At 51.4% G+C, this 23,915-nt stretch overlaps 1 pseudogene; it reads right to left on the reverse strand.

The window, feature by feature from the left end:
* Positions 1-1,179: 1,179 nt before the first annotated feature.
* LOC123345971 overlaps positions 1,180-23,915 on the reverse strand; it is a 32,582-nt pseudogene continuing 9,846 nt past the window's right edge.

Here is a 23,915-nt window from a genome sequence, read left to right on the forward strand (position 1 = left end):
TACCTACCGTCCTCACGGCGTGGGATCGACGTCCACGGCTCCCCATGTCGACTCCGCTACCGCCGTTCGGGTTGGTGGAGTTCCGGAGTTGACAGGAGCTCATTCGGGGATCGATATATCGCGTCTAGATGAGACGCGATATATCGATCCCCGAGAAATTGATTGCTACCCGCCGATACGGCGGGTAGTGAAGACGTACCCTGAGTAAAGGAACACAATTCCTTCTCTATTTCTTTATCAAACTACATTTGTTGTGTCCTTATAACCAAGAACATGAAGAGACTGGCAGTACACCGAAATCAACAGTGGACACTGACAATACATTGTCTGCAAATAATATGTCTAAAAAAAAATAAACAAAAAATGGAGATTGTAGAAGAGATTTCTATCAATAGGAAGAGAGCATTTGAGGTTAGGGATCGTGTTTTGTTAATCGATATAAGAAAAAGAAAGGAAGGGTCATATCTTGATTACCAATTAGATGTAGCTAGAAAGTTAAAAACCACATGAATTAATGCTGACAGAAGTTCAAAGATTATTATATAATCTTGTGTGAGTTAACTTAAATATATTGCTTAATTATTCCTATCATTTTTTCAACTATTAATTTTCAAAGGTGTAGTGCAGGAGGTGGGTGTATGTGTCCTGCCATCCAGAGAGAACCAGTCAAGACAATGAAGAGTGGGGTAGAGGGAGAGAGAGAGAGAGAGACCAGCTGCACATGTGTGTAGTTGTGATGTTTATGACACATGTACATTGTAACTGAACAACCCAGTCTGACAATTTAATGTTTATTTTATTAAGATAAATATTTTGGATTTCTTGAAATTCCACAATTGAAATACAAATGACGTTATTTAGATAAGTTAAACTTCAATATAGATTTGAGGGAAAGAAAAAAATATGTAAATAATTCCATTTCTACAAATATTTATATGCTTGTTTTTTAAATACTGTTGAAATGTAAAGTAAAATATTCTTGTATTTACACCTTGTTATAATAATAGTTTCTAAATTAAAATAATCTTTTTTCTTTCATATTTTATATTGAGATTTCACAGGAGTAGAAAATTCTGACAGGAGTGAATGACCCCATTCCCCACCATCTGCTACCCCTGGGGCAGGGGACGGGGAAGGTGGGGGCTGGGGGTTCCCAGGTGTCTGGTTTTTCATTGGAGGCTCCAGTTGAAAAGAGAAACTGGCAGCGTCCGGTCAGCACAGAAAGTCCAGTTGCTGCAGTAACTGGCCCCCACCACTGGGGATGGGAAGAGCAGCAGGGCTGGGAGGGGCCAGTCTGTGCTGCGGGGTCACTGTCAGGGACAGAGATTCCCTCCGGCCTGAGCTGGGACCGGGCAGATTATCAGGGGAGCCGCGTTTGTACCCCCAGCGTTGTTACAGGGACAGAAATAAGGGCGGAGCTTCCCGGAGAAGGTGCCAGTGAAAGTGAAGAGATGGGACCTGTCAGTCACATTGTAAAACGAGACCTCACCCGCCTCATAGTCCAGAAAAATCCCCACCTGCCTGGGCCTGACCCTCAAGGGGAGGGGGGCCGAGGGGGAGGTGGAGACTGAGTATTTATCCCCATTCCTCAAACTCATGGCCCAGTAGCCCTGTTTGGTTGTTAGTGTGACCTTCCCTTTCCTGCTCACAGATTCCCTACAAACCCCCACGTCCCAGCCTGTCTTGTCTCCCACCTCCACCTCCCAGTAACGCCTCCCGCCCGCGAATCCCTCAGCACCCAGGACAATGAGATATCTAGCAAATCTCTCAGGGTTGTTGGGCAGATCCTGGCGTTTGTCTCCGTGTCTCACACGTTTCTGATCCTCAGACAGGACGAGTTTGGGATTTGCCGTGTCTGGATCCAGAGTCACGTCCACTGGGGAGAGAGTCACAGTCAGGGCCGGGGGCAGGTCACTGGGATCAAAGGGAAATTAACCTGTGTCCCCGTTAATCACTGGGGGGTGGGAGTTGTGGCCTGAGGGGTGTAAGGGCCCCTCTGCCTTTGAGGAGACAATGAGGGGAAAGTGCTGGAGAAGCGGGGGAGGGGTGGGAAGGTGTCAGGGGAGGCGGGGGAGGGGAGGGGACAGGCTGATGCTGGGAGAGGAAAGGGGAGGGCGAGGTGACAGGAGCAGAGGGGAGGAGGGAGGGACATGGGGTGGGGCAGGCACAAGGGCAATGGGGTGATAAGGGAAGGGAGGGGCACCAGGACGACAGGGGGGTGAAGGGAAGGGCAGATTCCAGGGGGCTGCAGGTGGAGAAGAAGGGGACGGACACCAGGAGGCTGCGGGGGGCAAGGGATGGGGCAGGTACTAGGGGCAGAGGGGGGTGAAGGGCAGGTTCCAGGGGGCTGCAGGGGGTGAGGGGAGGGGTGGGCACCAGGGCAGAAGAAGGGGATGGACCGCAAGGGGCACAGGGAAACGCGGGAAGGGGCAGGCACCAGGGGGCAGAGGGGTGTAAGGGAATGGGGGAGCTCCAATGGGGCACGGGAAATCAAGGGGCGGGTGAGCTGCCAGGGGTGAGATGATGAGGAGTGGGGAGGTGGAACCATGTGGGGGGGGAGCGAATGAACAGGCATTGGTGCCAATGGGGCAGAATGGGGGTGAGGGAGCAGGTGAGCAGAAGGGGGCAGAGAGAGGGGTGTGGAGAAGGACAGGCCCTAGGGGGCACAGGCGTGTGCAGGGAGATGTGGGCACCAAGGGGGCAGAAGGAGGATGAAGGGAGGGGTGGGGCCCAGAGGTTAGGAGAGGGGGAGGGGAGGGGTGGGGCAGTGCTGAGGTGAGGGGAAGGGCTGAGACCAGGGGTCCGAAAGGGGGCGAGGGAAGGGACTTGTACCAGGCAGGCAGAGGGGGCAAAGGAAACAGCAGGCACCAGGGAGGCAGATGGGGCCAGGGTAGAGCTGGGACTTGGGGCAGAGGAGGAGCTGGCACCAGGGGACTGGAGGGGTGGTGAGGGGTGCAGGTGTCACGGAGCCAGAGGGGGAGGGGAGGGGCAGGGGTGAGAAATAAAGAGAAGGTGTCATGAGTGATGGTGGCAGAGGGGCGAGAGGAGAGCAGGGTCAGTGGGGCAGAGGGTGGGGAGGGGCTGGCCAGCAGGAAGGAAGGGGCCAAGGGGAGGGGCAGGTGTTGGGGGGCAGGAGGAGGGAAGGGGCAGGCAGCAGAAGGGTGCAGGGGGAAGGGAAAGGGCAGGTGCCAGGGGATTGAGGGGGTTGAGCAGAAGGGCAGGCACAGGGAGGGCAGAGGAGGGGAGGGAGAAGCACCAGGGGGCAGAGAGGGGTGAGAGGCAGGGCAGGTGGGCAGAGGGAGGTGTTAGCAGAGGGGATTGGGGAGAGGCAGGTGCCAGGGGTCAGAGTGGGGCTAGAGGAGGGGTGGGCACAGGGGGACGAGGGAAGGGGCGGGTGCCAGGGGTCAGAGAGGGTGGGGAGAGGGGCAGGTGTCAGGAGGGCTGAGGGGAGTAAGAAGGGTGAAAGTCAGGACAGCAGAGGAGGGTGAGGGGAGGGGTGGGAGACATGGCACAGAGGAGGGGAAGGGGAGAGGTGGATGTCAGGACATAGTGGGGGTGTGAAGTGATGGGAGGGCTCCAGGGCGCAGAGGATGTTTGGGGGGAGAGGGGCAGATGCCAGGAGGGCAGGGGGAGAAGGGATGGGCTGTTGCAGTGGGGCAGAGATGGGTGGAGGGCAGGGGCACGTGCCAGGGAGGCAAAGTGGGAGTAGAGGGGCAGGGGCCCAGGGGAGCAGAAAGGGAGTGAGAAGAGCGGGAGGGATGTTGGTGAAGGGTCAGAATAGACGCAGGGTCCAGGGTCCCTCAGAGGGGTGAGAAAAGGGCAAGGGAGAGGTGGGAGCCAGAGGTGGGTGAGGGAGAGGCAGGCCCCAGGGAATTTCTGTTGCTTTCAGGCCATGTGTGGTTGGTTTCTCGCTCAGAGCAGCAGGACCGACTCCAGGCTTTTTGCCGCCCGAAGCGGGGAAAAAAAAAAAGCCGCAATCACAATTGATTTGCAGCTCCACCGCACCGCTTTCTTCTTTGGCGGGAATTCAGCAGCAGGTGCCTTCCTCTGAGAGGGACCCGCCGCCAAATAGCCCGACGGGCGGCCCCTTCCCCTTGGCCGCCCCAAGCACCTGTTTGCTGGGCTGGTACAGGGGTGAGGAAAGGGTAAGGGAGGGGCGGGAGCCAGAGAGTGGGGAGGGAGAGGCAGGCCCCAGGGAATCTCTGCTGCTTTCGGGCCATGTGTGGTTGGTTTCTCGCTCAGAGCAGGTCGGTGCTGTCCCCACACACACTGGGGGTGCAGCCCTGCCCCAGGGGGAGCAGCTGGGACTCTCCATGCTGGCAGGCCCCATGGGCCCCACCTTCCAGCCAGGAAAACCCCACAGCCAGGCCCTCCCGTCGCCTGGCCCAGCCCCACCTCCACGGGGGCAGTTGCCTGGATTGGGATCACTTGGGGGGCATTACAGTGGAAGATTCGGGCGGGGGTATAAATGCGTAATAATGGGCTGTTGCTAATGAGGCCAGGGCAGTGGGGAGGGGAGGGGGCATTTCCCCACTTACTGCCCCCTGCATCTGGAAGAAGCTGCACCGGGGACCAGTCCCAGTTCACACCTGCACAGCGCGTCTGTACTAGGGGTTTGCACCAGTGCAGCTACATCAGTGCAAGGAAACCCCGGCAGACATGGCTGAGACACTGCTGTGCCATGGGCTGTAACCCCTCCCCTCACTGGGGTTATGGATCCATAATTACAGGGTCACTGGAGGAGAGGAGCTGGACTCTGGGCTCCCAGGTCGGGGCCTGACCCACTGGGCTGCAGAGTCATTCTCACCCCTACGCTCTGGCCCAGTGCCCATGGCAGTGTTGAGACACAGCGGGACGTCATCAGACACCTGGAGCCCAGCGGTACAAGCTCTCATGGCATCACTCAGGGGGATTGAACCTGGGGCTCCCAGCTGAGGGCCCGACCACTGGGATAAAGGCTACAAGGGAAGTGGCGGCACCTTTTTCTCTTAATTGAAACTAGTCAGCAAACCCAACATGGAGTCACGAATAGTTTCTCTTGACCCAAAATATAATTTTGCAGCAAATAAACTATTTGTCCAAAACATTTCACCCAGCGCCACTGCAAACCTGTCTGAGCAACTTAGGAGCCCCATTCCCATGACCTGCAATGAGAGACTGTCAACATCCCCAGAAACGCAGTTACAGGCAGGCCAGGCTCAGGACATCAGCGATGAAACACTCCAGAGCTGCTGGTTAATTTGCCCTTTGCAGACAAATGCCCCCTGGGCCCCTGATTTCACCCCACAAAACAGGCTGAAAATGGAGACTCGGCTCCAGCCTGAACTCTCTGCCCAGAGCCATTTGTCTCATGGACGATGCTAGCGGCACAGACCCTCTGCAGCTGCATCTGGGCATCTCCCAGAGCGGATAATGGGCACAGAGACCGTCTCAGAGCCCCAGGAGCTCAGGTGTCTCCATCTAACGACTGTGCCAGCCACCCCCCTCGCTCCCATTAACCAGCCCTGGGTCAGACACGCTGGGAACTTTCACACTCAGACTCTGGAGACACTTTGGATCCTTCTACACAGCCTGCAGCAGCGAGTTTTGGAACAGGGTGGACAGATTCAGGCTTGCAGGGCTCCCTCTTTGGCACTAAAAATAGCCACATAGATTTTCAGGTTCTGGCTGGAGCTCAGGCTCTGAAGCCCAGGGAGGAGCCAGGTCTGCCCCTCACAGTGCAAGAGGGGACATTGTCTGTGTCCACATCCCCTTCACCCCCTTCCTGGGATGGGGAACAGCAGCCCCAGGACCCCTCCCTTCACCCCCAGGGCAGGGGAGTGAGAGCCCTCGGCCTCCTGGGCAGTGGGGCCTCCCAGCACAGGTTCCTGGGTGAGCGTGAAAGTGTCTCCACACAGAGAGCTCTGTGCACCTGGCAAATACACAGGTGTGCCCGTGGATCAGGATCGGGGATGGTGCTCTGCCCAGGAGTGATGGAAGCTCCCTCAATGTAGAGGGGTCACCCATTCGTGCCAGCCCTTCTCCCTGAGCTCCTGTCCCCGCGCCCCTGAACCCTCGCTCTCACACTGCCCCTCCTTCCTGAGCCCCCGCCTTCACCCCACCTCTTCCCCAACACCCTGACCCCCTGGTCTCTCCTTTCGGCCCCCTCCCCCATCCTCGCTCACCCTTATAGCTGGTAAAAAGTGGGAGGGAACAGCCCTCCCATTGGTAAAAGTGATGGGGCCATGGCCCCACGGCCCCCCTCTTCCAGTGCCCCTTACTCACTCCCCAACCCAGCAGGAGAGGACCCTTGGGGCAGTGTCAGTGAGTTCGGTGCTGGGGATACGAATTGGGTTTTACACCCCGGCTACTGGAGCTCTGTGTATTGAGGGTATAAGGAGATAGAGGCCGTGTGAGCCCCCCCACTGTCCTGCCAACATGGCTCAGCCCTGACATCTGTCGGAGCCTCTCCCTGGGGAGGAATCGTCCCTGCGGCCCGTTCAGGCCTTGGCCTCCCTGTGGAGATGGCCGGTGAGGCTGCTGTTAAAGTGAGTTACGATGTGAGCTCCTGTCCGCTGGGAACTGGACTCTGAGCCTGGGCTGGGATCGGTGACTGGGGAGTGAAAGGCCCCAGCTGCCCTCACTGCCCCCCTGAGCCAGCCCAGCACCCCCAGCGCGATACCAGCGATGCTCAGGCTTGGAGACACAGTCAGTGCCCCCAGCGGGCAGGGCGAGGGCCTGTCCAAGGAGCAATGGGCGCAATCTGCAGCAAGGGAGGTTGAGGCTGGAGATGAGGAAACACTTTCTAATTCTCAGGGCAGTGAAGCTCTGGACCCGTCTCCAAGGAAGGTTGTGGGATCCCCAGCACTGGAGGTTTGTAAGAACATGTTGGACAAATCCCTGCCAGGGATTGTCTAGTCCCTGACCTACCCCAGGGGGGGCTGGACTAGGTGACCTCTCAAGGTCCCTTCCAGCCCTGCATTGCTCTGGTTCTAGGTTACAGCTGTTCTGGGGCTGGGCCTAGGGCCCTGGCGGCTCTAAGCCTGGTGAGTGGCACGTGACAGAGTTAACACTGTTAGTGACCATGGCAGCTGGCAGCTCAGCGTCCCTGCCAGGGGCCTGGGCTGGCATGTGGCTGCCTGTACCTGGCTCAGCAGTGTGTTACTGGGCCATGTGAACAGGACCTAGGGTTGGCACCTGTCCATAGGGTTGCCAGGCATCTGTTTTTTTATTGGAACGCCTGGTCGAAAAGGGACCCTGGCAGCTCCGGTTGGCACCACCGACTGCGACATTAAAAGTCTGGTCAGTGGCGCAGCAGGGGCCCGGGGCTAAGCAGGCTCCCTGTTTCCCTAGGTCCGTGCAGCTCCTGGAAGTGGCCACCAATTTACTTCCCTGGAGTTTGAAACTTTTCTAGCAGAACGTAACCAAGTGTCAGCCATGGTCAAGCCTCCCTTTGAATACAGGTTGGCTCTGGGGGTGGGGGGAAATGTATCAAGAGGGCTGGTCCTGTTAGGGGAGTCAGGGACCAGACTACCTGTGACAGGCCCCTGTAAGGGAGAATGAGACAACCCAGACCAACCTGGGAGTAATTAAATCCCTAGGTGGCTAGTTGGCAGCGAAACAGCTAATGAGGCTGATAAAGGGTAACCAGGGCTCAGCTGAAGGGATCCCAGGGACAGGAAGCTGCTGAGGAGAGGAGCTCCCAGGAGAGCTCACCAGAGCAAGGAGTCTGGAAGGGGCTCCTAGAGCAGTGCTCCCCAAACTTTGGGTCGTGACCCACTAGAGGGTGTGGAGGAACATTTGGGGGGGGCTGAAAGGGCCTGGACCAGCCCCCATGGGTGGCGGGAAGGGAATGTCACCCAACCCTGCTCTGCCCCCAGCTCCACTCCGGCCCCACCCTCAGCCCCAGCTGCATCTCCGGCCCCAACTTCAGCCACCGACTCCTGGCCCTGCTGAGTCGGTGGCTGGTTCTCCTGGCTGAGAACCCAGCTGCAGCCCTAGCCCCAAACATGGTTCGCCCCCTGCTGAATCCCCAAGCTCCTGGCCCCAACTGCGGGTCCACTCCCAGCCCTGGCCCCCAAATTCTGGCCCCAATTTCAGCCCCGTTCCTGACCCATCGCCCATTGGCCTGCTAAACCCAGGGTTGGAGTTCAATCCTTGAGGGGGCCATTTGGGGATTCGTCCTGCTTTGAGCAGGGGGTTGGACTAGATACCTCCTGAGCTCTCTTCCAATCCTGAGATTCTATGAATCTATGAATCAGAGAGCAGGAAAACAATTGTCTGTTTGCCCCAGCTCCCCCTCAACAGCAGGTACCTTAGCGGGAGTGTGAATAACCAAACCCTCAGACTTTCATACGGACAATGACATTTTGCCCGACCCCTTAGTTATTGTGAGAGCTGTAAGAGGACTGAGGAGGGACTGAACATCCCAGGGGAATGGAACTGAGAGTGACTGAAGCAGTATCAGCGTTTGTTACCTGCGTAGCTTTGGGCTCTGGTGAGTCCTGAAATAATCAGACATGAGAATTTAGACTCGAAATACAGATTCGACAAGTCACACACTGTGAAAAACAAACTCCACAAACCAGAAACAGAGCTTACCCAGTTCTTCCAGAGGATCCATGGGAACGAGAGGGGAGAAAAGGGAAAAAAGAACATAAATGAATCAATAGGAGAGATTCTCAATTACATAAGTGCCCAGTTCTAAACCCAAATTACATTGGCTTCAGAGGGAATTTTGCCTGAGTAAGGACACCAGCATTAGGCTCCTAATCAGTAGTTAGGGCAGGGGTGGCCAACCTGCACCTGAGAAGGAGCCAGAATTTACCTATGTACATTGCCAAAGAGCCACAGTAATATATCAGCAGCTACCCATCAGCTCCCCCCGCCTGCCAGCAGCCCGGCTGATCAGCGCCTCCCCCTCCTCACCCATGCCTCCTGCGGCACGCAGGAGGCTCTGGGGGGAGGGGGAGAAGTGAGGGCATGGCAGGCTCAGGGAAGGGGGCAGGAAGAAGCGGGGGCCTTGGGGGAAGGGGTGGAGTGGGGGCAGAGCCAGGGGTTGAGCAGTGAGCACCCCCAGCACATTGGGAAGTTAGCGCCTGTAGCTCAAGCCCCAGAGTTGGTGTCTATGCAAGGAGCCATATATTAACTTCTGAAAAGCCGCATGCGGCTTAGGAGTCACAGGTTGGCCACCCCTGAGTTAGAGCTTCTGCTTTATTGCACCTGATCCTGCAAACCCTCCCCCCAGAAATCACTGGGACTGCACCTGTGAGGATCACTCATGTGAGTCGGGGGGCAGAATGGGGCCCATAGTGATAAAGGGTTCAGTTCTCTCCCCTGCTCCGGTCACTGTGTGCAGGGATGGCGCAGACTGGCAGGAACCAGGCCCTGGATATCAGAGAATTCCCCTGGTGTAGAGAGAGCTCAGCTGGGGTAAAGCAGCGTATCTGGCTCCTGTGCTAACTCCCACCACCTCCAACCTGGTGTAGGAGGCTTGTCAAGGTGGGAGGGGTTGGGGGGAGGTGTGCCGGGGCAGAGCAGAGCACAGTCACCAATCTCAGGGACCACAGTCAGCTGGAGCAAATTAGAGCAGCCCCTGGGCAGCCTGAGAATCAGGGAGCCATAACCTGCTCCCTCACTGCCCCCACCTCCTACCCCAAGCAGATCCTGGCACAGCAGAAAATCTGGGTTTCCAGCTCAAAGAACTCTTCCTTTATAAGTGTTTCCATAATGTCGATAATGCAGGTGACCCCAAGAGCTGCTGAGTGTCTGCATCTGCTGCTGGCTTCAGTGGGATCAGACCCACTCGGGGGCCCAATCCTGCTCCAAGCAAACCAATGGGCGTGGGACAGGGCCGGCTCTAACATTTTTGCCGCCCCAAGCAAAAAAAAAAGAGCGCCGCCCGACCCCTCCCTGAGCGTTGCGTCACACCGCCCAAGTCCCCGCCCCCCAGCACCGCGTCGCACCGCACAAGTCCTCACCCCCCAGTGCCACGCCGCGTCGCACTGCACCGCCCAAGTCACCGCCCCCCAGCGCCGCCTCGCACCGCCCAAGTCACTGCCCCCCCGAGCATCGTGCTGCGCTGCCCAAGTCCCTGCCCCCCCGAGCGTCGCACCGCGCTGCCCAAGTCCCCACCCACCCCAGCACCGCGTGACGCCGCCCAAGTCCCCCTCCCCCCCAGCGCCATCTGGCCAAACCAAAAACAACAAAAACAAACCCCGATCGCCGCCCCCTCCTGAGGTGCCGCCCCAAGCACGTGCTTGGTAGGCTGGTGCCTGGAGCCGGCCCTGGTGTGGGAGCATGTCCATGGAGAACTCACGCGGCTGGGCCCTATTTTTATAAATAATTATTGTTCTTGTTACAGGGTGTCTGTGGTGTCAGGGAGTGAAGTTTGATTGTTTGTTTGTTTGTATTTAAGAGTATTTCCAAGGATTAATGTTGTGAAAAATAAAACTGTTAATGTTCATATTTCAATACCACAATTTTTCCACCCATTATTTCTGGATACTATCTGGATTTCCCCTTGTCATGTACATTACCTATAACAGTAACACATTACTTTTTTACACTAACATTTCTTTGCACACATAGTTCTGAGTGTTCGTTTTCTAATATAAAGCATAATCAAAACTAGTAAAAACACATGTACCTTTCACTGCCTCGTACTCCTCTGGAAAGTAAAAGACATTGTGAGTTAACGTTGAGTCTCAAAACTTAATGCACAATAGTCAAGCTAACAACGACATCTTCCTCACTGGTGATACGAACGTTTTGCAAGATTTGTCCATCAGATGCTAAGCAGTGCACAGCACAGGACCTGGCTTCTTATGGAGGCAGGGACCCAATCTGTCTAGGGTTGCCAACTTTCTAATTGTACAAAACAAAACATCCCTTTCCTCAGGCCCTGCACCTTCCACAAGGCCCCGTCCCCGGCTCGCTCCATCCCTCCTCACTCCATTGCTCGTTGTCCCCTATCCTCACTCAGTTTCACCTGGCTAGGGCAGGGAGTTGGGCTCCAGCTAGGGCTAGGGATAAATTGTCTGGGATGTGGGAGAGAGCTCTGGGCTGGGGCATGGGTTCGGGAGTGGGCTCCGGGTGGGGCCAGAAATGAGGGATCCAGGGTGTGGGAGAGGGCTCGGGGCTGGGGGTTGACGTGCAGGGGAGGGGGCGGTGAGGGCTCCAGCTGAGGGTGCAGGTTCAGGGGTGGGGCCAGGGATGAGGCGTTTGGGGTGCAGGAGGGGATTCAGCAGGAGTTTGGGATGCAGGAGGGGGTGTGCGCTCCAGCCACAGCTATGGCTCTGGGGTGCCATTTCTGTAATTCCCATGGGGTTTATTAGGAAAAGTGGTCCCTTCCCCTACAGAGCCCGTCTGTGTCAGCACAACCAGCCCTGAACTCACTGCTTGGGCTCTGGTGCCGATATGGAGATGTTCTTCATTACTTATTAAAACAGGCTGTAACTCCACCTGCTAAAATTAAAATTGTTAAACTGAGACTCCACTGCATTAAAGTGGCTTTCAATTGACTTAAGTTGGCTTGAGAGAGCTAACTCGACTGACATGACGTGAAATCTTCAACCCATCCCATTGGTCCCAGACACTGACCTTTCTGTCTCTTCATGTCAGATCGCAGCGCCTCTAGAGGGAGAAAAGAGAGAGACATGAGATTCCCCCTGTTGTATTTATAACGGTAACCCCACAGCTCATGCAACTGTTCCAGACACTGACCTTTCTGTCTCTCCATCTCAGATCGCAGGAGCTCTAGAGGGAGAAAAGGGAGAGACATGACATTTCACCCTGTCGTGTTTGTGGGGATAATGTTAATATCAGTTAATGTAACTGGCCCAGACAGCAGGGTCTCTAGAGAGAACAGGGTGAGAGGTCATCAATTCATAGAGTCCAAGACCAGAAGGGACCATTGTGATCACCTAGTCTGACCCCTGTGTAACACATGCCCATGGGCTTCCCCACAACAATTCCTAGAGAGGATCTTTTAGAAAAACATCCAATCTTGATTTAAAAACTCCCAGTGCTGTAGAATCTACCATGACCCTTGGGAAACTGTTGCAACAGTTAATTAATAATGGTGAGATTTCACCCTGTCGTGCTTATGGGATAACTCTACTGTCAGATAATGTAATGGGCCCAGACATTGACCTTTCTTGCTCTCCATTTCAGGTCGTAGGGTATCTAGGGAGAGAAAAGGGCGAGAGGTGAGATTTCACCCGATCGTGTTTATGGCGCGGTTCCCGCTATTCATGTAATTGTGCTGTAATTATGAAAGCGAGGCAAACAGACTGACAAACAGGACACACAGACAGATCTGTCTCTACATCCCTGCACTCAGCGTCCCTGCTGCCTGGGCCCACTGACCATCACCTCTAGGGGCTGCTCTAAGTGTCTCCCCCAGAAGCCATCCCTGCTGCCTGGGCCCTGTCACACTCCTGTCTGATCTGGCTGTTCCCCTCTGTGCCCATCCCCTGAACAGCCGCAGCTCTCCCCAACTCCTGCCTGTGGGGATGGGGAAGGGCAATGAGCGACGGGAATGGGGCACTGACCTGGATAACGGACAGGGTTTGGTTGGCTCAATCCTAGGCCAATTCCTGACCTTGTAGGTGGTACTTGCCCCTGGTCCTAATGATAAGTGGTAACAGCTCCTCCTAGGGTCTCGGTAGATTGTGGAGGGAGAATGGGGTGGAGGTGCCTTTGTTTAGCTGGATGTTCAGGTCAGCAGGATCTCAGGCTGAACAAGTCTTGGGATATGTCCAGACTACCCGCCGTATCGGCGGGTAGCGATCGATTTTTCGGGGATCGATATATCGTGTCTCATCTAGACGCGATATATCGATCCCCGAACGTGCTCCCGTCAACTCCAGAACTCCACCGGAGCAAGCGGCGGTAGCGGAGTCAACATAGGGAGCCGCAGACATTGATCCCGCGCCGTGAGGACCTGAGGTAAATCAATCTAAGATACTTTGACTTCAGCTACGCTATTCACGTAGCTGAAGTTGCGTATCTTAGATCGATACCTCCCCCTGCAGTGTAGATCAGCCCTAAGTGAAGCTAAGATAACTGCTAATCTGTCCATTTTGACAGCCACTGCTTTGCCCTTCTGCAGCTCCTACTCAGCTGGATTGGGGTGGGGAGTGCAAGCACCTACTGGGGAGCAGAATTGGCCCTAAGAAACACCCTTTTTTCCTCCTTTGCTTTCTGTTTTTCCTGCAAGCAGCCAAGTTACATTTATCAGTGCTCCAAGCCCAGCTCACTGAGCCCCACATGGTGTTTCTGTCTGAGCCATGCTGGTCCCCGTGGAATAGTTCAGAATCACACTGGATTGGGATCCCTGAGTGAGATCTGAAGGAGTGAAACCACTTGACACTTCTCAGTTTAGACAAAGTTATAATTTGTTCAGCTCCCACTTCATGCTCAGCCCAGTTCCCACTGCCTGACACCTCCTCCAAATACTGAATCCCTGTATATCTAAGAGGGCTTGTCTACAGTACCGGCTGGATTAACAGGCAGTGATTGATCCAGCAGGTGTCGATTTATCACATCAAATTGACCACTGAGCGCTCTCCCGTTGACTCTGGTACTCCACCAGGGTGAGAGGCACAGGTGGAGTCGACAGGGAAACATCAGCCATTGACTCACTGCACTGAAGACACCCCTCCAGAGTAGACCAGACCGTAGGGTTTCCAACCCTCCAGGCCTGGAGTCTCCCGGAATCAGCATCCATCTCCCAGTGACTATTGAAAGCAATCCTGGTGAGTTTAATAGGCTATTTTAAGAAAATTACATTACTTCATATTGGGAAAAAACCCTACCAGAATAGCTTCAGTTAGAGTTGGCAGCCCTAGTATCTCTCCTTTTGGTCTTGGTTTTCAATCAGTCAATCAATCAATTTTTCTCTCTCTCTCTCACCAAATTCCCCCCTCTTGTTACTTCACCTTTTGCTCTGTGTTGCCTCCAGAAGCAGTAACTGGCCAGGCCAATGAGAACAGCCAGGAGACACAGGATCACACCCAGTGCTACCATCCAGGGACTGACCTTCGGGAAAAACAGCTCTGCAAGAGAAAGTGCCATTGACTTGGGAGCAAACACGCGCAGAATGAAGGCAGAACACCGTGACAGTGGTGACACTGTGACTAGTTAAAAGACTCACAGGGAAATACACAGGGAGATGTGGCTCCTCTGTGCTTTATTATTAAGCCAATGAAAGTCCAAGCTTTAGCCTGGTTATGGAACAAGGTTAATTAATGGGAGGCGGCATGTCGAGAGTAGGGAAGGAATAGGGTGGAGCTCCGCTATGCTACAACTATCCTCCTGTAGCCAATGCTGAAATGTATCAGATATATTTAGGATATAGAGGTGAAATATAAATATTAGACATGTTGATTAATCGCAGTTAACTCATGCAATTAACTAAAAAAAATTTATCGCAATTTTAATCGCACTGCTAAACTATAGAATATCATTGAAATTTATTAAATATTTTAGGATGTTTTTCTACATTTTCAATTACAACACAGAATACAAAGTGCACAGCTCATGTTGTTCATTTTAAGAACACTTTCACTGCAGATTTGACAAAACGCAAAGAAGATACCAATGTGAGATTTCTAAAGATAGCTACAGCACTTGACCCAACGTTTAAGAATCTGAAGTGACTTCCAAAATCTGAGCAGGATGAGGTGTGGAGCATGCTTTCAGATGTCTTAAGAGAGCAACATTCTGATGCGGAAACCACCGAACCTGAACCACCAAAAAAGAAAATCAACCTTCTGCTTGTGGCATCTGACTCAGATGATGAAAATGAACCCGTGTTGGTCCGTGCTACTTTGGATCGTTATTGAGCAGAACCCGTTAGCCGCATGGACGTGAAGGGTATGCTTATGTTCATTTTGGATAAAATGTGGTTTGCAAGGTGCTTATGCATAGGGAAGCATGCTGTGGCTCACCACCCTAGGAACATTCTAGAGAAGGCCAGGGGGAGGGGGTTGACCTCAGCATGTGGAATGGAGAACTATGAGCATGTGATAAAGAAATCCATATATGGAAAGGTTAACTCTTATTGGTTAGAGCAGGGGTCGGGAACCTTCCAGAAGTGCTGTGCCGAGTCTTCATTTATTCACTCTGATTTAAGGTTTTGCGGGCCAGTAATACATTTTAACGTTTTTAGAAGGTCTCTGTCTATAAGTCTATAATATATAACTAAACTATTGTTGTATGTAAATATGTTTTTTTAAATGTTTTAGAAGCATCTTTTAAAATTAAATAAAAATGCAGAGCCCCCTGTACTGGTGGCCAGGACCCAGGCAGTGTGAGTGCCACTGAAAATCAGCTCGTGTGCCACCTTCGGCACCTGTGCCATAGGTTGCCTACCTCTGGGTTAGCGGTTCATGTTATGTAACTTGTTATGTAAGTGCCATGTGCTATAAAATACCAAGGGGAGGGGCTCCTTGCTGGAGAGACTCTGGCTGATTTTTTGTACCAGGGGCTTCCTTTTGTTCACATTAAATAAAGCCTTGTTGAATTGAATTGAATCACATTGAATTGAATCACATCGCATCGAATCAAAGTCCCTTGATTCTACCCAGCATCAGACTCATTGGGAACCACAAAATCCCAACAGATGCATGTCCTCTGGAATGGTGGTTGAAGCATGAAGGGACATATGAATCTTTAGCGCATCTGGCACATAAATATTTTCCGAAGCTGGCTACAACAATGCCATGCGAATGTCTGTTTTCTCTTTCAGATGACATTGTAAACAATAAGTGGGCAGCATTATTTCCTGCAAATGTAAACAAACATGTGTGTATGAGTGGACAAGAAATAGGACTGAGTGGATTTGTAGACTCTAAAGTTTTACATTGTTTTATTTTTGAATGCAGTTTTTTTGTACATAATTCTACGTTTGTAAGTTCAACTTTCATGATAAAGAGATTGCTCTACTGTATTTGTATTAGGTGAATTGAAAAATACTATTTCTTTTGTTTATACAGTGCAAATATTTGTAATAAAAATAAATATAAAATGAGCACAGTACACTTTATATTCTGTGTTGTAACTGAAATAAAAATATTTGAAAATGTAGAATACATGCAACATATTTGAATAAACAGTATTCTATTATTGTTTAACAGCACAATTAATTGCACGATTAATCACGATTAATTTTTGTAATCGATTGACAGCCCTAATAAATATTAATCAGTGTTGTAACACAGGCCTGTAAAATATCTGACTTAGCCAAATTAGGCCTCAGGACTTAGCGTACGTTAGTATAAATACATTAATAATATACCGGCTGAGTTTGTGGCTCTGTTTGTGATATGCTGATGTTTTGAAAAGAAGTGCTGAGTTTCGATAATGTCTATGAGGGATCCATAGACACCACAAGATGACCCTTGGTAGCCGGGATGAAAGACTTCTGCCTGTTACTATGTTGATACGGTGATGTAAATGTTAATGAGTATAAGGGTAACTAATGAGTTCACCTATGAGAAATGGAGCATCCCAACAGGAGTGAGGTCTGGAAGTTGAAATAAGGAATAGGGGTTAAAAACTTCATAAATATGTTTGACCCCCAGTGGGAATCAGCATAAGACATTACAAAAGCTGTACCCCAGCCTGTGCACCTTGGTGGGAGGAGATGCCAGGGTGATGGGCACTGGTGGGAGGGGGGGTGCTGAAGGATGATGGTGAAGATGAGGGGTAACACTTTGGGTGTTTCCGCAAGGCCTGGTGTGAGTAGTGCAAACACTGTGCATTCTATATTGGGCTCTCTCTACTTTGCCAGTCTGCAGCATGTGTATTGTTTGGCTAGCTAATCAAAGTAATTAGTATAGAGAGAGCACTATGTAGTCTCTGTTGTGCACCATGGGGTCCCCCTTCTATTGATAATCTCTCTACTGTAGTTGATGTTGGAGGCTGAACTCTCTCAGATTAAATTAGATTAAACCGGAACCTTGGGGTGGGTTGTTGGTTAAACTAACCCATAACTATAGATAAGGCTAAACCCACTGACATAACTTCAAGCAGTCCCTAGGCTGCTCTAACTGATCCCCAGGCTGCAGCCAGTGCCAACTGGCCATCAGAATCAGAGAGTTGTGACCAGCTTCCTGACACCCCCGACTCTCCTGTGCTCAGTGGGGCTCAGCCACACGAGAGAACCTGGCCTAAAATATGTTAATGAAGGACTTTAATAAAAACAAAATGTCAGCCTGGAAATTCAGAGTAAACATTTCTCCAGATTCCTGTTGCCTGGGCTCTAGAGCAATGGCTGAATAGAAGGTCATTGCTACATGATTAATGGTGTATTGAAAACTGTGTATAAATTACAAGTGTCACTTTAAATCCTGAGGTGATTCCTGGTGTTGCTTGCAGGCTCAGGGGCTCTGCGAGGAGTGTGCAATCTGGGGCCTCTGCAGTCAATCTGCAAAGAATCAGCCTACACATAGGTGGGTTGAGTTCCGCCACTCTGCCTTAGGGAGCAGCCTGCTTTGTCTCTGTACTTGGCAGTGGTGTGTTAGAGTTCTACAGTGTTAGAAATAAAGCAGTGTTACATTGCAACCTTTCAAGAAGACTATTTATGTTTTGTTTTCAACTCTCGGTGTGTATGCTCTGAATTTAAAAAAAACTGTAATTACAAATGACAAAGGATGAATATAAACAAAAAACACAAGTATGTAGGGACAAAATTAGAAAGACTAAGGCACAAAACGAGATTAAACTAACTAGAGACATAAAGGGTAACAAGAAAACATTCTACAAATACATTAGAAGCAAGAGGAAGCCCAAGGACAGGGTAGGCCCATTACTCAATGAGGGGGGAAAACAATGCTCATCTATAGGAACAGTTTGTGCACTGCAGGCTGGGGTGTAAATCCACCTCACACTAGCCTGCTGCCCACTAACTATCCATGTGGGCCCTGCTGGCATGCACTGAACGTTTCTTGGTGCACGTTGCTCTGTTCCAGTTTCAAAGCAGGGTAAATCAAAGTGCACTACGGAATTATTAGTGCATGTAGCAGGGTCCACACAGACAGACAGTGCCCAGCAGGCCAGTGTGAGACAGATTTACACCCCAGCTCACCACAAACTAACTGCCCCTGTCGACAAGCCCTGATTCTGCTCACACACTTTCCTATAGAGCCCTCTAGCCTGAAAATAGGACCTGGAAACACCCCACTCTTAAAGTGATAGCTTGCAATTCCAACACAGTCCTCTCTATACCACACGAACAAAGGAGAATTCCCTCCCACAGCCCCAATGAGAAGAATGATGATTGCTGGGTACTGAGCTATTATGAAAATCTGGCCAATGACATCCCAGCCTGCAAGGTGCTAAACACCCTCAGCTCCTACTAGAGACAAAGAAGGCACGTCTATGTTGTAATTAGCAACCGCTACTGGCCTGTGCCAACTGACTCAGGCTCCTGGGGCTCGGGCTAAGGGGCTGTTTAACTGCAGTGTAGATATTTGGGCTCAGGCTGAATTCCGAGCTCTGGGACCCTCCCACCTCACAGGAGTCTGAAGCCTGGACTCCTGCCCCAGCCCGAAAGTCTACACCAGAATTTAACAGCCTCTTAGCCTGAGGCCCTTAGCCTGAGCCAGCTGGCACAGGCCACCCGCGGGTGTCTAATTGCAATGTAGATACATCCAAAGAGAACTGAGGTTGCTTAGGACTTTACAAGACGTGCTCAGCACCTTGACGGTTCAGGCCAATATACAGGAGACACAATGATAAATACTCTCCATCCATGTCTGCAGCATCTCAGTCTATCCATGTGCGGTACGGACGGGCACTGACCTGCAATGGAAATCGCTGACTCTCTCTCCTGGTTGAGTCGGGGGTTCCTGACACAGCAGGACACTTTCTGGTTGGACTCTTCAGTTATAACAATGGCAATCTCTGCTTGAAACAGGCCATTGGCCTCTGGGGATATGTTTTCAGAGGCTGATGGTAAGAGCTGCCCCTGGAGATCTCTCCACTGAGCCTTGGGCTGTGGGTACCATCCGGATGATCGACACACAACCTGGATCCCTCCGTCCTGATGTCCCTCCACAGAGATGGCAGGAGCAGAGCCCAAATCTACAGAAGAAGTAAATGAAATTGTGATAATCCTACAGTGCCTAGTAATGAGCAAACGGCTTCATTACACTGTTATCAAAACACATTTCCTATTAAACTAATAATCGAATGTGAGTCCACGAGTGCGGCTGACCAGGTCATCTTCTCAGATTCCTATTTGATATACAGTAAAGTTAATAAGAACAGGAGTACTTGTGGCACCTTAGAGACTAACAAATTTATTTAAGCATAAGCTTTCATGGGCTAAAAACCACTTCATCGGATGCATGCAGTGAAAAATACAGTAGGAAGATCCATATATATACACAGAGAACATGAAACAATGGGTGTTACCATACACACTATAAGGAGAGTGATCAGTTAAAGTGAGCCATTATCAGCAGAAGAGAAAAAGAACTGTTTGTAGTGGTAATGAAAATGGCCCATTTCCAGCAAAGTTAATTTTACTATCAGGGCTTTTCTATGCACATACTTGCTTCAATTTAGCTGAAATGATTTAGTTAATCAAGAGCAAATCCCTGTGTGGACACTTGGAAATCAGGAAGGAATTGACTCAAGATAAATCAATACAAGCCATTTCCAAACTCATTTAAGAGTATCCATACCGGACATTTGCACTCATGCATTGAAACCAGTGCACATGTATGTGTAGACAAGCCTTAAATTAATTCAGTAATAAAAAGCCTTATTATAGGGGAGTTTGGGTTGCTTTGGCACTGCCTTGTACCCTTCCAGAATGCAGAAGTGGGTGGCAGTAAACTGGTACCTCCATAGGTGCTGGCTTGAAATAGTTTCCATCATATACAGTGTTCACGGTTTGGTTCAATGGATCTCAGCACCCCCACTATACACATTGTTCCAGTTACCCTGGGTACCTCTGAAAGCCAGGACTTGGCTACACTGGAGAGTTGCAGTGCGGGGGTGGGTTTACAGCACTGCAACTTACTCACCGTCCACACTTGCAAGGCACATACAGCGCTGCATCTCCCTGGCTGCAGTGCTGGCTGTACTCCTGCTCTGCCTCGGGTATAACTATTGCAGTGCTGGTGATGCAGCGCTGCTCCTACAGTGTGGCCACCAAAAGCACTGTAATTGGCCTCCAGAATTTTCCCATAATGCTTTTAACCAAAGAACTCTCTTTGTTTTGTTATGATGCCTCTCTTTGTTTTGTTGTGAACTTGGGGCTCCCAGAGCTGCTTATCTGAAAAACAAACACAGCTCCTGTTTGCTGTGAATGAGGCAGGCAGGGGGATGAATGTCTACAGCTAGTGTTTGCTTGAGGAGAGAAACAGCACGGCGCGGGGGGGAAGGGAGTCGGTCAGAGCAGCTGCTTATCTGGTCTGCAGGCTGTTTGCATTTAAGAGTGAATGAGGGGTCGGGGAAATGGTCAGATTTTGCAAGGCAGGGAGCTGACACACAGTGTCAGCTCCAAAAATCCACTCTCTCTCCCGCTCCCTGTTACACTCCACCCCACCCCCCTCTTTTGAAAAGCATGTTGCAGCCACTTGAACGTTGGGATAGCTGCCCATAATGCACCATTCCCAACACCGCTGCAAATGCTGCAAATGTGGCCACACTGCAGCGCTGGTAGCTGTCAGTGTGGCCACACTCCAGCGCTTTCCCTACACAGCTGTACGAAGACAGCTGTAACTCCCAGCGCTGATGAGATAAACTGTGTGACGGGTTGGATCACAGAACTCCCCCTGACAGCTGTCACCCGATGTGCCAAGACTACTTCTATCCCTGTTTTCCCTGCCAGCTCAGGCCTCCAGCACCCTGTCTTGCTGAGCCAGACACTCTCGTCTGTTCCAACAAAGATCCAGGGTCTGAATTACTTGCCCCAAAGTTGCAGGTTTACCTGAAAACAGCTCACAGAAGTGTGCTTGTCTTTAGCACTAGATGACCAATTCTCAAGGGGGTCTAAACTCAAATAAATCCATTTTAACCTGTATAAAGCTTATGCAGGGTAAACTCATAAATTGTTCACCCTCTATAACACTGATAGAGAGATATGCACGGTGGTTTGCTCCCCCGGGTATTAATACATACTCTGCGTTAATTAATAAGTAAAAAGTGATTTTATTAAATACAGAAAGTAGGATTTAAGTGGTTCCAAGTAGTAACAGACAGAACAAAGTAAGTCATCAAGTAAAATAAAATAAAATGCGCAAATCTATGTCTAATCAAATTAAATACAGATAAGATCCTCACCAGGTCCAGAATCAGGGGCAGCTCTAAGAATTTGGCCACCCCAAGCAGGGCAGCACGCTGCAGGGGGCACGCTGCCGGGCGCCGGTCCCGCGGCTCCTGGTGTCCTCTTGCAGATGAGCCTGCGGAGGGGCTGCTGGTCCCGCGGCTCCGGTGGAGCTTCCGCAGGCATGACTGCGGGAGGTCCACCCGAGCCGCGGGACCAGCAGCCCCTCCGCAGTCATGCCTGCGGGAGGTCCGCTCTCCCGCGGCTCCGGTGGACCTCCCGCAGGCATGACTGCGGAAGGTCCGCCGGAGACGCTTGCCGCCCTGCCGGCAAAATGCTGCCCCACGTGCGCGCTTGGCGCTCTGGGGTTTAGAGCCGGCCCCGTCCAGAATGCTCCCTTTTCCAGACTAATCTCCTTTTAGCCTGGGTCCAGCAATCGCTCACACCCCCGGCAGTTATTGCCCTTTGTTACAGTTTCCTTCAAATATCCTGGGGGGTGGAAAGGCTCCTTCTTTAGCCAGCTGAAGACAAAATGGAGCGGTCTCCCAGGGGTTTAAATAGATTCTCTCTTGTGGGTGGAGACCCCCTCCTCACCCTGTGTAGAATCCAGTCACAAAATGGAGATTTGGAATCACATGGGCAAGTCACATGCCCATGTATGACTCAGGACTTGCAGGTAGCAGCCATTACCCGTATGCTACCTTAAACTGCTTATGTGGATTGGAGTCTTCCAAGCTCTTTTGTCTGTTAAGTGCTTCCTGATTGAGCAGTTAATTTGCACATTCCTTTCCCAAGAAGTGACCAAATGGTCTAACTAAGACTACTTAGAAATCAAGCAATTATACAGCCAACGTTCATAACTTTGAACACACAAATGGTGCCTGCACACAACTAGGATGAACATAACCAGTAGATCATAACCTTTACATAGATATGTTACATGGCATATGTAGCAAAACCCTATTCCAGTTATATCATACATACATTTATGAGCACCCCTCCCCATAAAGCCTTATGGGGTACACTGTCACACCCACCCATTGCCAAAGGACCTCCCCCAGCCTAAGGGGAGGATCCACAAAGTCCAGGATCTCAATTAATTACAGGGGACAACTAAAGATATATGAGGGATAGGAGTGAGGTCACAGGGCTAAACTAAGGGAACCTGATGGCGACACCGAGCAGAGAACCCCAGACAGCACCCACAACTTCTCAAGGCATCAAGGAAGATTTTTGTACCATAACCAAAGGTGTGAATTCAAACTGATTTCATTATTGCAGGGTCAGTCTGTGAGCACCTTAGGGTGTTTGGAAATTTCACACAGAGAGAAACAACGAACAAGAGAGACAGAGAAGGGACGGGTGTCTGGAGCCTTCCTGCTCGGATTCTTGCCCAGAAGAGCACAGGCTCAGGAGTCCCCTCCCAGAAGGGATGTGATTCAGAAGGCTTTGGTCTGACAGACTCATGAGGTATGCACAATAGCCACAGACAAGAAAAAACGGTTACTCACCTCTTGTAATTGTTGTTCTTCGAGATGTGTTGCTCATATCCACTCCAATTAGGTGTGCGCGCGCCAGAGGCACAGCTGTTGCAAAGTTTTTCCCCTAGCAGCACCCGTTGGGTCAGCTGTGGAGACTCCTGGAGTGGTCACTCCATGGCGCTCAATATATGACCCTGCCAACCCGGCGCCCCCTCAGTTCCTTCTTGCCGGCTACTCCAACGGAGGGGAAAGGGGGGCAGGTGTGGAATGGATATGAGCAACACATCTTGAAGAACAGTACTTACAAGCTGTGAGTAACCCTTTTTTCCTTCTTTGAATGATTGCTCATATCAATTCCAATTAGGTGACTCCCAAGCCTTACCTGGGCAGTGGGGTCAGAGGTAAGGAATGCTGATTGCAGCACCACTCTACTGAAGGCCGCGTTATCCCTGGTGTGCTGGATGATGGCGTAGTGCAATGTGAACATATGCACCGAGGACCATGTTGCCATCCTGCAGATTTCTTGGATCAGCACATGGGCCAGAAATACTGCTGACGAGGCCTGGACCCTAGTGGAGTGTGCGGTAAGAGCTAGGGTTGGCACCCCAGCAAGCTGATAGCAGGACGTGATCCAGGAGGATATTCTTTGAGAGGAGACCGGGAGGTCTTTCATCCGGACCGCTACCGCTACGAATAGCTGGGTTGATTTTCTGAATGGCTTAGTGCGTTCGATGTAGAAAGTCAGGGCTCTGCGGACATCGAGGGAATGCAGCTGCTGTTCCCAGGACCAGCATGAGGTTTCGGGTAAAAGACGGGTAGGAAAATGTCCTGGCTGGTGTGAAAGTTCAACATCACCTTAGGGAGAGAAGCCGGGTGTGGTCTGAGTTGAACCTTATCCCTGTGGAAGACCGTGTAAGGTGGTTCCGAGATGAGGGCCGTCAGCTTGGAGACGCGTCTCGCAGACGAAATGGTGACCAGGAAAGCTGTCTTCCAGGAAAGATACAGGAGAGAGCACATGGCCAGTAGTTTGAACGGGGGCCCCCATGAGCCTCGAAAGGACCTGGTTAAGATCCCACGCAGGGATAGGCTGACAGATCTGAGGATAGAGACAGTCCAAGCCCTTGAGAAAGCGACCGACCATAGGGGTTGGCGAAGACAGAGCAGCCAGA

This window comes from Mauremys mutica, chromosome 12 (assembly GCF_020497125.1).
Source record: "Mauremys mutica isolate MM-2020 ecotype Southern chromosome 12, ASM2049712v1, whole genome shotgun sequence".
NCBI lineage: Eukaryota > Metazoa > Chordata > Testudines > Geoemydidae > Mauremys > Mauremys mutica.